The 15,230-nt window shown below is 37.4% G+C and overlaps 1 protein-coding gene across 2 annotated transcripts in view; it reads left to right on the top strand.

Moving 5' to 3' along the window:
• Window positions 1-15,230, top strand: part of HLCS (holocarboxylase synthetase) — a 125,465-nt gene that overhangs the window by 15,908 nt on the left and 94,327 nt on the right. The gene's annotated exons all lie outside the window — the stretch shown is intronic.

The raw sequence follows: 15,230 nt of genomic DNA, 5'->3' as shown, positions 1-15,230 counted from the left end.
GACTGTATAGTACTTTTCAGTTTGACACACTGCGATGAATAATTGTGAAGAACATACAAAGCAGTAATTTTAACGTATTTTTCCTTTTTTTTTTTTAATACAACTTCAAACACAGGAGAACCATACTGTATTGATCTGAAGGGCTAAAGCAATAAGTGATTAAAAAACAATACAGGCTACTCATGATCACCGAGGTGGTTGTTTCTAGCGCATTTAGCACTGTTACTTTGTACTCCTAGCATGCTTGTCTGATTCCTTCTTCTTTTCTATGCCATCCTTACATTAGCACAGAAAAGAGATGTTTATCTTTAGCGGAGCTCAACTGTAAAAGCTCCTCCTTGGACGCCTCGTTCCATCACATAGCCAAACATCCTTGTTTGGCTACAGTATCAATCAGTGAATAAAGTAACATATTACAGCTGAATGTTTTCATATGATTTGGATGGTGTTTGAAATTTAGATTGTACTTCCAAAACACAGTACAGGCTCGTTAATCCTTAAACTGCCTGAAAGGTGGGTATGGTAATCATCACATACCTTATAGATGGAAAAATATGTGATGTGTCACATTATTCAGTGTGTGGCAGGCAGGTCAACAGCAGATCCAGACAAATTCATAATTGCATAAGCCAGTTCTTTTTCAGGGCTCTTCAATGAATTCCATTTGCCCCTATGAATCTGAGTGAGTTCAGCTTCTCTTGAGTAGTCCTTCAGTTGACAATTCCATCATTGTTTCCTGACTCTGCCTTTCCCAGATCATGCTGGTGCACATTGCTGTTTGGGTGCAGTTGCCCTTGAAGACCAATGCAAAAAAGGCATTAAGTAGTTCAACTTTTCCTGCGTTGTCTGTCGCTGGGTTGTCTTCCCTGTGTGTCAGTGCACCAGTGTTTTCCCTGAACAACTGTTTGAAACATGTGAGGCTGTGGTATCCCTTCTTGTTACCCCTACTGTCCAGCACTAAATTAACTCTAGGTGGGTATTTACCATCCTGAGTTTTGTCTGTAGATACCCAGATTATGTTTTTATATGCTTCTCTCATTGCTTGTCTGTGTTTCCACTGTGCACATATTCTTTTTATGTGTGTTAGTTCATCAAAAGCTCCATGTTTAGCCAATCAGGTCTGGTCTTCCTGCATAGCAGAAAGGTTCAGAATAGGCAAGTTCTTTATTAGTTTACTTTACAGATCGGTTGTACATCCTGGGTACCCTTCCCTTTGTGGTTGCTTTCCAAGGAATCCTAACGAGTAATTCTTTGAATAAGCTGAAGTCTACTTTCCTGGGGTGGAACTCTGCTGCTTACTTTTTCAGCCTTCCTCCAAGTCATTGATTCTCATGGTTGCTGCAGCCAGTGCTTCTGTCTGTGACCAGATTTGAAACAAGTTCTTCTCTGTCTGTCAGTGGTAAACTCAAAAGAATCAGCTACTTGTTTGTGTGGCAGACAAAAACAAAACTAAAACTCATTCAGCCTTTCTGACTAATATTAATATGCTGTATACAGAAGACATGAAGGTTATTGATCTTACTTTTTTTGTGCTTTTTTCCTTCGTTCTTTGTTGTGAGTATTGATCTTTCCCATGCACTTGCAATTTTCAAGCAATCATACTGTGTTATAAAAAAGTTAGCTAATTCTGTCCAAACTTGCCATCTAGTGGCATATTACAGGTTGCAGGCCATTAACAATATTTTAAAAATGTATACTGTATAGTTAAGTCTTATATCAAGATTGTTTTTAAAATGTTGTTTTTCCACAGTATTTTTTAAACAGTAGTTTTTCAGCACCCATATGTGTAGTCATTGTTTCAATGTTTTTCGCTTTGGCTATGACACACTTCCAGAATATTGCATGAAAGGAAGTTGCAACTTCTGTGTATGAGCTACAGTTAATAATAAAGAGCATATTAAAATAAGTAAGGAATATGTAATACTTGAGCTTTCTAGCAAGTTATCTATTTTTCTACATACGTTATGTTTTACATGATTTCTAACTTTTCCTAGAGATCAAGATACCATGAAATCTATCTGGTAGATATATCTGGTGAATAATTTCAGAAATATGTAAATGAGTTTCACATCACAGTGTATTTCAGGAGTACAGGAAATAGGGATGAAGGAAACTGTCTTGCTAGCTTTATTATTCTTGAACTTCAATCTATTTTTTGTCACTGTTTGTAGGAAGAGCTTTCCCTGTACAGGTCTCTGGGTTGTCTTGGAGAGTACATCCTGAGAGATTAAACAAGTTAAGTTCATTGAAAACAAAGGATTTTTGGATGATTTTCTACTCCAGAATAAGAAATTCCATGATGTGTCAACTGATGATCAATCAGGCTTACTGTCCTCTTAGCAGTTGCCAGTAGCAGATACGTAGGGGGAAATAGAAGAATGGCAAGTGTTCTCCTTTCTAAGAGCTGGCAGTTCATTGACTTCCTGGCTGCCTTCCTGCTTTCCTTCCTTTCTGGAAGTCATATCTGTACCACTATGTTTAAAAACCACTGGTAATACCTAACCTCGTCAGAGTTTTCTAATTAATTTTAGAAACTATAAGCTTCTTTGTCTTATGTGTGAGAAATAATTGATTATGCTCTGCATTTCCTACTTCATTAAGAAAAAAAGTAGTTTTTTGTCCTTTTTTAATTTTCTGAATTTAATTTGCTAGTTTGCTTATTTTTTTTTCTTTCTCTAAACTTCAATTTACGGTAGATCTGTTTCCTGTTCTGTGTGATTTCCTTGATTTATCCTCCCACTCCCCTTCCTCCTTTATCACTTCACAGCTTCCATCCGACAAATTTCCAGTTATTTTGGGAACTTTAAATAAAATGTATTGAACTTTATTGAATGAATAAGTATCTTGTCTTGTGTTTTCCTCAGCCTAAAATTCCTGAGCAATCTATGTCTTTCTACATTATTATTGCAATGCTGTTATTAGTCCCATCCATATGAGGCAAACTGTTACAAATTTGGTTATAAATTAAGACTTAAAGTTCTTCTTGTCTGCTCTCTAGGTCTTAGAAGGTACCTTTTGTAATAAAACTTTCAGCTGCTTGTGAGGGAGGGAGGTTGGAATTATTTTTATTTTTCTCCTCAGGATTTGTATATTGAAATTTAGTTTGTCGTTTATATGGTTATCAAATACCTTAAAATCAGTCTTACTATATAGATCTAGAAAAGCTATCCAAATATCAACAGAACTGCCATGAGCTTTCTGAAAAAAATGTCAAACTAGAAAATATAATTTATTCAATTCTTGTGTGTGCCACTTTTCAAGTAATCTGACTGCTGAGATTGATTTCCGTATCTCAAGGATTATTGGTTTTATTCTTTATTTCTTCTGTGTTTCTTTCGTTTAAATGGCTTTTTCCAAAAATGGCCAGAAGCTCTACCAGTCTGAGATTGAAATTCTGGTAATATTGTAGCTTTGAATTCACGTAAAAGCTCTAATACTTGAATAATGGATGACATTGTCCATCTGTTTAGAGGTCTATATCTTAGCATGTGGAATTACACTAGTCAAATCCTCAGCTAGCGCTGGCTGCTGTTGGTGTTGAATGATTTCTGTGACAGCGTGCACATTTTATTCCTGATCTCCTTTCTTGTAAATAGAGTACAGGGTAATGGGCCTGGAAAGTAACAGCACTTGAGGCAACTCTTTCATCACAAGATTTTTTGCACTAAGACTTGCAAGTATGGTTTACTTCAGATACACACATATGGACATTTTTAAATTCAGTTAACTAGGGAAAAAAACATATTGATACTGTGCTACAGCAACAATGAAGGCAGTGTTTGAAGCAAAAGCAATGTAGTATGAAAGGCAGGTTACTTGGTGGCTAAAAGTTCAGTTAAATCTGCACAACTTGCTGTTCTTAAAAGTCATTTTAATGAAAAGTACGGATATTGAAACACAGAACTTTTCGTTTCCTCCCTCCTTGATATGGTGTTACGCAAATTGTAGACTTGTGCATTGCTGTAAAAAGAAAATTCTATGTCACTGTGGTGCTGGGTGAAATCAAAGTGTTGAAACAAATGGTGATCAGTGTACGCCTGTTGTCTGGCACCCATATGTTCAGTGGCAGCTTCAAGCATAGAGATCTGATTTTTTCTGCAGCTTTGCCTTTAAACACTCAAATATTTATTCTTTCACATTGCCATCTTAAAGGATAATTTTTCAGACATAAAGGCTAGGATTGTATTTTATTGCTCCAAGTTTCAGCATAACGCATTCTGGGTTTCACGGAAACTTGAAACAAGAATTCACTCCTTGAAGAATGAGAAAGATTTGTCAGAATAGTGATTATTTCCATTAGGAAGTACATTACTCCCACACATTTGCTCATATGAAGCTTCTCAAACTTGACTAGTAACTCAGGCTGTGTTAGGCTGAGTGACTTTTTTCAGCATCTTCAAACGGATGGCAGCCAAACGATGAGAGATATAATCAATCTTCATTGGTTTGGCTGAGCTAGTAACCATCTTTTAAATAATATGTTCTTCCAGAATAATAAATAAATAGTCAATACAGCACATTGCCTGAAGCTTGAGGTTGGGGGTTTTAACTTTTGTTTACTGGAGACAGAGAGAATAATTTAACATCTCTTGAATTTCAAACCTTCTTTTAAAGGACACCTTCAGGTAGAGAATGCCATTCTCAAAAGAATAACGCAGGGCAAAGATGACTTTGTGTATCTGAATAACTCAGGTACTTCATAACAGAACCACTTAGACCAGTTTTACATCTTGAACTGCAGTCTTAAATTGTGATTCTGTGGTGCCATCGGCTGTTTTGAAATTCCAAGTCCATTATGTCAGCAAAGAGAGCATGAAGTTACTTTATCCTGAATAAATCTTTCTTTGAGGATGGGAAATTTGAACTCTTAGCTAACACTATAATGAACCTAGATTTCAGGGTACGTTTTGGGACACAATTGTTTCTGAAATATTTCCATATATGTTAGTGCTTATTGTAGAACTTGAGATTCAACTGCAAAACTGCAGAGTTTTTTTTTTTTAAATTCCAGTGCTAAAGTGAGAGATGGTTATGCTAAAATTCAAAATGATTTTGATTGTTACCCTATTTTTTGTACTTGACATCTAGAAAATAAGAGGACTGCTTATTCTTTCCTATCATCCTTTAAGCGTAGCATCATTCCTGCCTTTTAGCCCATAGGAAAAAAACCAGGAGCCCTTTGGAAGTATTTATTCCAGAAAGGAAATTTGTTCCTTTCTTTAGCTCAGGAGTAATCTGAGAACTGAGAAAAACATTGAATGAAACACATGCTGTTGTGAGGTATCTGAAAAGATCCTGCTGATCACTGATGAATAGTTTGTGTCCAAAATATTTTACTTTTTTTAATGTATCATTTTGATTGATCAGCAGATTATTGCCAGAAAGTGACTGTACATGAGAGCTTTGTGAGTTTGTCTTTTTGCTAGGAAGGTGAATGTGTTTATCAGTGAAGTTACTGCAGGGAAAAAAGAACAAAAAACAAAAAAACACCACCACCAAAACTCTGTGATATAGATGCGGCAATGTAAATGCATCTGTATCAATGAAAATGTCTATTTGCTGGAATAATTTATTCTTTTTGGGAAACTGTTTTAATGTATGCCATGTGCAGAACTCTTTTGCTGTTAAAAGCTGTATTTCTACTAGAATATTTAGACAAAACAATGCATTTGGAAAACCATTCGCATCCTGACAGGTAGGTTTTTGTTTGTTTTCCTTTCTTAGGTGGCTTTCTGAAGAATTTATCTGTGAAACAATCCCAGGATTGATAACAGTAGTATCAATTCAAACATATTTGTAGCTTAACTCATGTGTTTAATTTTTTTCTATAATAAATTCAGTCAGAGTTATTTGTAGGCTTGCAAAGATTTGAGTTGTATGTATGTAGGGAGGGTGGGTTTGCTTTTGTTTCTTTTATATTCCTCCATTTATTCCTCAGATTAACTGTGTTTCTTTATAACAAACCCAAACTATTTCAGTGTTATTGTCCTTCATTTAAAAACAGTGTGTATCAATAGGGGACTATTATTAGAATCTCTTATTGTGCTGTTGTTTTTATACGGTTCTGAACAGAATTACCCTCTAAGAGGGCTATTTGGGACCACCTCTTGCTTTGGCCCTTCAGATCTCTGTTGGACGGAGGAATACAGGAAGCCATTCATCTGAAAGCTAATTTTACCCTAACTGAGGTGTAAGCCTCTGCAAATTCCTGGTTTACAGAATCTCAGGATGGCTGAGGTTGTTGGGGACCCCTGGAGGTCACCTGCTCCAAGCCTTGCCCAAGCAGGGCCACCCAGCGCAGGCTGCCCAGGGCCATGCCCAGGCAGCTTTTGCAGATCCCCATGGAGGAGACCCCACAGCTCTCTGGGCAGCCTGTGCCAGGGCTCCTCACCTGCCCAGCACAGAAGTGCTGCCTGGTGCTCAGAGGGAGCCTCCTATGTCCACTAATAAAGAAGTGAGAAGCTTGCCAGCTCCATTCTCTGCAAGTTCACCTTGGAAAAAAAGCAAGTCTTGGTACTGCTTGTCCTGTGTAGGGTTTTTTAGGCACCTTTCCCATGATAGTGCTGGACATAAGACTCAAAGGCATGGTGGCATACGTTGTAGAAGTTTAAGCTGGTATGGTTTTTACTTCATGTTTGTGGATGGCTACAAGAATGATTATGGTCAGTTACTGTGGTTCACCAAGCACAAGGTAACTTCTTAATCTGTGGTAACTTGATAGTATAATTGTGAGGAGGGTTGCTCTTCTGTTTTCTGTGCTTTCCCTCTCTGGCATACAGAAGGAAGGACAAACTATGAGACTTGAAGACAGGTGTAGCATTAGTGAGGAGAGGAGAAGGAAATGTGTGGATGGGAAGCAAGTTACTGCTTCTTGTATCTCAGTGAACAGGAGATTAGTAAAACCTGTTATAAAGGAGTAAGGTGGGCAGAGATGAAATAAGTGCTGTCTGTCTCCATTTTCCTCTGTTTTCTGTTATTCTATATACCTGTATTAGCATAGTTTCCTATTGTAGACCAGCCAGTTCTTCAGTAAAACTTTTGAGTTCCAACTATTTGGCAGAGAGAGAAAAGCTTAAATGAAGCTGAGTCTCTACAGTAAACTTTGTGTCATACAGTCCAGGGCAGGATGCTTTTCAAAGCTCATTGTATGCCAAGGCACTCTGTCAGTCTTTCCTGGCAATAAAGAGATGTTAGTGGGGTTCCCAGTCTGCTTAAACCTAGCTGTGACAGAAACACCCACCCTGTTCTTGTCACCTCCCTGCTGGCAGGCCAGGCAGTAGTAATGAGGCAGGAACTTGTGAGGGACTGAGAGTGTTGCTGTGACAGGAGGAAGGGGATGTCTCAGGGGAGGTGAGATAAAGGAGCTTGGGACTACAGTGGCAGAGTGATACTCTCTAAGTATAACAGCAGTAGGTAATTTTATGGGGCGCAGCAATGACTTGAAGAGTAATGGGTAGCTTTAGATTTGCTGTCTGACACCTATATTCTTCCCCACAGCTGAAAGAGGTGATGAGAGCATGACAAGGGAAGGGAAGCAGCACACTACCATCACAGAAAGAACATCAGTGCTATGTTGGACTTTCTTCTTCCTCTCCTAACACCTCACAGCCCCACACAAATAAGGGAGGGGGACAGGGAAGAGGCAATGCTTTCTGAATTTTCAGGTCTCTGCTGCTGGCTGGTCTCTCCAGTGGCCTTTTCAGTTTCATTGTCTGGGAAAAGGAGCAATCCTCTGTCTCCAGAGGTTGAAAAGAATGTATCTTCTTGGCTCTCCCCAGATGAAAAGAGCTTTCTTCAATCAGTGAGGGTTATTACACTGACATCTTGCCTTGAAATGTTATTTTATTTTATGCTGAAAAATAAACTTTCACCTCTGCTGCTGAGAAGCATTTAGCTGATACTGTTGAGAAAGAGAGAAAGCATGGGAAGTGTCTGTATGTAGGGGCGTTGGACAAAAAAACAGAGAGGGGTACTGAACTTAACCTCAGACACAATTACGAGAAACTGGGCTTTCATGACTCTGTTTAGACACTTCATTTGTAGCTAGTCTTATAGTCCAAAAGACTAAGAAACTATAAATGTGTTTTTTTTTTTTTTTCCCCACTAACTTTTGAGACAAAATTTAAATATCCAATAGAAAGTCCTTTTCCTATTTGCTGACTAGTCAAGGCTTGGGTTCTTACTGATAACTGAGTTTGCTTCTGCTGGCTTCAGGAAGTGTCAGAAGGCTAAATTATGTCTCAATTACTTATTCACTCATACAAGTTTTTTTGAGCTCAGTATGGATCTCTTTATTGAAGAAAAGCTGTCATACTGCAGGTATTTTCAGTGAATTCACTAGGGATCAGGCTGTCCGGCAGTGTGAGATTCCGGTATTGATCAGCATCCCTGCACAGCTGAGCTTCAGCAGTGTTGGCATTACATTAAAATCACCAGGAATCTGTATTGCTCTGAAAATCTGGAAGCAGTTGAGGCTTTTTATGCAGCTTTTTGAGTGAGGGAAGGTACCTAACCGCTAGGGGTCACTTATTAGCTGGATTTCGAAAACACATAGTAAAAACAAAAATATGGAAGGGATGGAAAATATTTTTTCACATTGTGTTGGGTATAGACTTGCGTTAAAATCTTTGTATGTTTGTAGCTGCTGGCCTGTATAGCATTCCCTCAATTTTCAAACTGCTTTGTAAATTTCACAAGATCAATGATCTGTAGTGTCAAAATACTGTAAAAGATTTTCAATTAAAAAATTTTGATGAGAGACGAGGGGGACTCCAAACGAGGCACCAAGTAATTCCAGGTGGTTGTATTCTAAAGTTATCCTTTGCCTTTCTGCTATTTATCTTCAGGGAATACTTACTATGTATTGCTTGGGGAAAAAAAAATATGGCAAACATTCCCTTTATTTTATACTTCTGTAGTTAAGAGGTTTTTTTTGATTGTTTTTGTTTTGTTTTGTTTTTTGTTTTTTTTTGGGGGGGGGTCTTACATGATAGCAGCAATCATGTTGTTTATGTTAATCAACAGTGAATCACATTTGTAGGCACAAAATAATGAATGGCATACAGTTTGTAAACAAGTTTTGACTATGTATTGAGTCAATAAATGGTTTGGCCGATCGTTTGGAAAATGCAAGAAACTTTGAGGAATGAAAGGAAATACCTTGTTTACAGCAGTATCCATAAAAAGGGTCTTTATGCTGCTGTAAGAACTGAAAATTAGTGCTTTTGTACCAAGTAGCAGTTTATCGTATTGTACAACTAGTTCTGGTATGAAATTGTTGCGTGCTGGCGTCTGAGCAAAGTACTGAAGTCTATTCTGTCGTGTTTCAACTGTTGCTTCATTCAAGTCAATGTGCACGATACTTCACAACCATTTTCTTCAATAGGCATATACTTTTGGTACTGTATAGAATGGAAAACAAAAGCCATCCAGAAATCATAATAAAGTAATATATATTTAAAAATTTTGGAAGTGTTCATGTTTTCTGTTAACTTCTAACCCCTGAAGTTACAGAGAACAGCATTAGGGTTGAATACTCTTTCTTGAGCATAGGTCACTCGGCACAGAGTGGTACGAGCCAGTGCGTGAGGCTGAGTTTTCTTGGTTTTAGTTTATCTTTGAGTTTGCAATAAGAACCTAAATAAAATACGCTGAAATCCGCAGTGGCAGACTAATGCAAATTCGTGTTGGCTCTGTGTCTAGCACAGGCACACATTCTAACTTAATGTGAAGGCTGTAATTAAAGTGACTGGTTTTGGATTTTGTTTCAGCACTCTCAAGTTGTAACCGATAAACCTTTTGGAGTCAGAGTTCAGAGGGTGCTGCCTTGGAGCAGATGGGTGATTTTAGATAGCAAGAATCCAGAACTTGTGACAAACGCTCTGGAGATCCATGGCAATTTGGCATTGATTCGTTTACTATGACCTCACTGGTAAAGATCTGACAAAAGTGGAGTATTTCCAAACTTGAAAAACTTGGAGATTCTCTGACTGTCACTGGGGCCTGTAGCTAATTTATGTAAGCGAGACTGGGAAAATGAGAACAGGCTTGGCATCAGCTGGAGTCCTGTGAGATGCTATCATGTTACCATTGCTCAGAAATGACGATACATTTCCACAATGAGAAATCATCATAATGGTTATCTAACAATTTAATTAGGGCTTCTTTTGTATATTTACTTTTAAACAAATTATAGCTACATGACATAAGATTCTATATTTTAATTAAAGGGAAAAGTTTAAAAAGTATGTAAGCAAGAGGAAATACAAGTCTATCCTTATATTGCTCTTCAAAAAAGATGAGCTGCAAACTTTATCTGTTATTTAAACAGTGCATTTGCCACACTGAGGTCTTCCAAATAGGTTTTTTGACTCTTAACAATTATTTGACAATTCAGCTACCCAATAATGTTGTTGATACTTTATGAAGAAGTTTGTTATCATCAGAAAAACATCATCCACAACACAAAGCTTTTTAGTTAAGTTTATTGAGCTGATATTTACTCTGGAAAATTAAGATGGGAGTTTAATTAGGACTCAGTACGGAGTGGTGCTAGCCAGTTCTAATTGATTTAGAAGACATTCCAGTGTTCTCAGAGTTTGGCGTACAATTGTTTCAAGTGGAGAAGATGAAGCCTGCAAAAAATATTTCAAGTGTGACTTGTGTCAGTAGTTGATAGGAAGAGATTGACTTACAGATTCTGTTGTATTTATATTTTGACGGTTCATTTTAAGAAATGATTTGAGGTTTCTGACATGTTGAGGAAATCCTGAAATTCCAGGTGCAGTGGGAATGGAATTTGGCATGTGACTATCTGGCTGACATTATGCAGTTCTTATAGTGAAAAGCTGATTAAAGAACAGCTGCTAGCTTAAATCAGACATTTGGTCTACTTTCTGCTATAACTTTCCTATAAAAGCTTTTTTTTATTTGCATTTTAGTCAGTCTTCACAAGTGGAACATATTCCAAATTAGTAAATCACTGTACTTGGTTACTTGACAATTGTAGTGGTGACATTAAGTACAGAGGATTTACACAAGTATTGAAGCAAGATTTCACAAGTATTCAAAGCAATTGAGTAAAAAAAAAAAAAATCAGAGTAGATCTTGTTCTCACAATATGTGTATTTTTTCTTCTGCCAGTAAAAGTATCCTCTTTAAAAATGCTGTGTAGCTAAGTCCATCAGGCAAACCTGTATTCTTACAGTTAGAGTATATATACAGAACTGGGCTTTATAGGATTGCACGATTTAATCCCAGTAATTTCAACCAATTACCATTTTATCTGTGCCAACATTTTGTTGTATACCAGAGAATCGATTGTGCTGACAATTTTGTACCTGTGTGGTACCAAGTCTACATACAATTACATCTTATTTTATTAGCCATACTGGCAACCTCAGGTTTCAGAAATTAAGCCCAGTCCTCTTCCTTTACCCCTTTCTTAATGATATAGAAGAACTGATGAAATTGACACAGGCCTAGAGGAAAAAAAAAAAAAAAAACTGAGAAAAGTCGAGAAGTGAGCTATTTATCCAGTGTTCACATTGGAGCATGCTCTTTGACTGATGAGGATAAGAACTTTTTTGAGAGTGAAAAACCTCAGGAGGAAGAGCTAGTTGATCTGCTTTGATACCGGATGAAAGGGAAAACAAATACCGTGTGGGAGGAGGAGAGAGGGGAAAGGGGCAGCAGCTGAAGAGGCAGAGGTAAGGAGCAAGGCTTGACCATGTAGAAAACAACTTCTATTGCTGCGTATTCTAGCATTCCCTACAGCTGCTAGTTACAATGCGTGTCTAAAAAATATTGGCTATAAAATCTGTGCTGCTTCTGGACTGATTATTTCACTAGGATATGAGGTACAGGTCAGCATTCGATTTTTTCACGTTGTTTTGTGGACAATTATTTTCCTTTTCTACTGTGTATTGTGTCCCCATTGTATGGCAAGTTGTATTGTTGGATTTAACAAATATTTTAAATACTAATCCAGAAAGCATTTCAAAATATCCTTAATTTGTAAAAACTGACTGCCTGTGCAATTAAAATAATTAATTCAAAGCCAAACCTTAGCAGGATCAGTGTTCAGGAAGCTAGTGCAGTCTGTCCCTGCTTTTTTTTTCCCTGGAATTTGGTGGTTGCTATATAAAGTTTACAGTTTTTGTACCTTTGGAGAATTAAGATTTGAAGGCAGAACAATAGATCATTTTATAACTCAACTCTTCAGAAGCAGGTGCACAGACTGCAGAGTCTCAAAACATTCATCAGACAATGTAGGTTTTTGCTGACCTTCTTCCTTTCAGTACAGACTTTATAGAAAGTGAATACTATGTTTAGCTTCTCTAAAGTAGTTAAAATAAAAATAAGGTGATTTTATTTGCTAATATCCAAATACGAAGATAAATGTTGGGATATAATGTATATTCCTGTGGAGTATGCGTACTTCCTTTTTCCTGTTTTGCAATGATACCTTTTTACATGTTACACCTACAATGAAACAACTGGTCATAATTTCTTTGTAAATTACTTAATAATGGATGATGTAGGTCATAACTTCAGTAGAAAACGTGAGGTTAATCTCACTAAAAATTTATTCAAAAGGAAGAACAATACTCAGTCAGGGCAAACATACCACCATCTCTTCCACTTTAAAACACTGTACTTGGATGTTATCCATCTAATGTACAAAAATAGCTTTTAGTAACTGAAAAACAATTTGAGGTGCTCATGATTTCAATGTATAGAGAGAACTATTTTGTGGGAATGTGTCTCAGCATTTCCATGTAGTCAGAATCAACAAAAATAAATTCCAGGAGATATTTCTGAAATTTGTTTATTTGATAAGGAGAAATAATTGGGTTTTGCTGCATAATTTTCAAGATTAAAAACAAAAATCACATATGGCATGTTTTGTCTTTATGACTCATTATATGAAATAAGCAATTATCCATGCATTTTTCTGGTCTGGAAGATGTACGTTTTTTCTTTCTGAAATGGGAGTGTTAGTATTACAATTAGGTCATGCACCAAAGCTACCTGACAGGAACAGCAGCTGCAGAGGTGGAAGTTACCTAATTAGTTTTCCGTTTTTTGGACTGCATTTTAAATGTTGATTTATTATTTACTTTTTCATTGCTATTGCATTACAGTAGCTTAAAGCAAATGCTTACTCCTATCTTTACCTTATATACAGAGGGGGTGGCTGAATCCCAAAGTTAACAAGCAGTATAAGCTGCAAATTACCATAGATATGTTTGTTTGTTTGTTAGGAATACCTGAAAATACTTAAAATCCTACTTTTGTCTTTAGAATGCTTCAGCAGTTGTTTCAAAGGAGTATGTTTGATAACAGAAATACTTCAAACTGGTTAGAAAGATGATGTGTCTTTCATGGGAGTTGAGGCATATGCAACGTCTCTGGCTCAAAAACCCATGTGATGTAGATCAGTAGAAGAGATAATAACCTTATGTTTGTTGTGTTTGTTGTTCCTCTGTATGCTGCTGGCCACTATTGGAGAAAAAGGTACAGGTTTAAAGAGGCCTACTGTCTTGATCTGACTGCTGCTCTGTCCTTACAGTCATGTTATTTGAGCAGCAGCAGCAGCTTTTCACAAAAGCTGCCCCTTTCTGCACAGTCATTAGTTATTTTTTTCATTTGAAGGGGAAGTTCATCGGGTTTTGTAATTCTGGGAAACCTTTCCTTCTAACCGTTTTAGCCATAGGCAATGTCTGAGAAGCAGCAATGTTTAATCTGGTATTTCAGTTAAATGATAAGGATGAATAGCTAGCGATGATATGGATATGCTTTTGTTATCTCAGCAGAAACCAGTTCATTTTGGAGTTGGGAGTCGACTTCAGTTTTCTCTAAATATTTTCAGGCTTTTTCTACCCTACAGGATCCACTCTGTCTAATGATGCTGTCCATTTAGCAGTCCAGCAATAGCAAGTTAGACACTTTAGAACTGCAGTAAACCTTACAATAATTAGCGCTATCCTCATTGCTCCATACAAAACAATTTAACGTTCAGAAAAGTACCTTCCTCTGAGCAGCATGTTAATTTACTGGTAGAACATTACTTTCACAGCGACTGTTGCGTCCCTGATTTGAGTAATAATATTAGCTAGACAAACTGAAAGTACACATCAAGCTTTAAACTATTAAATGATAATCACTTTGCTCAGTCTCTTGTTTCTCTGGCTGATTGGTTCAAGGAACAGAGACCCAAATTGTCCCTGTTTAACGAAGGATAAATTAATCATTAGGTGTCACAGACCGAGTATACAGACTTTCTCTGTAGCTTGTGTTCATTAGCTTGTATGGAACTATTCTGGAAATACATTTAATTTTTTTTTCAGTAGTTGAGGTAATTCCTGAAACTTTTTACTTTAGTGTGATTTGTTTTCAAAAGTTAACCATCTGGTTTGGGAATATTAATCAAGAGCCTTCAACAAAGGTGGTTCATATTTAATCAGTTAAAAGTTCATCTTTGGATGGATATGTGCAGAGCTATTTTGTAGTCTTTCAAAGCTTTTACTTCATTCTGTCCAGGTTCTTAACATGAGAAGTGTAGTCTGGGTAGGATGTTTTAGTCTTTGTAGTTATTTCTCTAAGATTCTTGCCCAGACCTTGGCTATTTTTCATTTTAGTATTACAACAGGGTTCTGAAGTTCAGCTTCTACCACTTGCCATGGTTGGCCAGAACATGTGAAAGGCACAGTATGACCACATGCCCAGGGAGCTGGAAGTCTCCTTCATACACAGGGGGCTGAGCCAGAATGAGAACTTGCATTAAGCCACATTGTTACCCCACTTTAAAAGCTTTCACACCTTGTCAGAAGGTTTAAGCTACTGCACTGCAGTCACTAACCTTTCCAATAGGGTATATCACTGCTGATTCACAACAAGCATTTTCTGCTTATGTGGTTTTAACAAGACTTTTCAGAGAGTTATCTTTAGTTTATCATCTCACTGTCCTTTTCCTCCCCCCCCCCCCCCCCCTCCCCCCAGCCCTCTGGCCCTAATGGTATTTCCTTACCTGGGTTAATACAACACTGTAATGGGAAAAGGCTAAGAAAGGAATTCATCTTGTTTTTTCCGCTGTGCTATTCAGTGGGGTCCTAAGGCAACACAGAAGCATGTTTCTGTGCACTGTGATCAGTTTTTATTAAATGAGGTCTCCCTAGACTGTATTCTACATGAAATGTTACCACTTCCGTTAACGAATATTAGCCTGC

This window comes from Anas platyrhynchos, chromosome 1, assembly GCF_047663525.1.
Source record: "Anas platyrhynchos isolate ZD024472 breed Pekin duck chromosome 1, IASCAAS_PekinDuck_T2T, whole genome shotgun sequence".
Lineage (NCBI taxonomy): Eukaryota > Metazoa > Chordata > Aves > Anseriformes > Anatidae > Anas > Anas platyrhynchos.
Note: the sequence above shows the minus strand (reverse complement) of the source record. Positions and strands in the feature narration are given on the sequence as shown.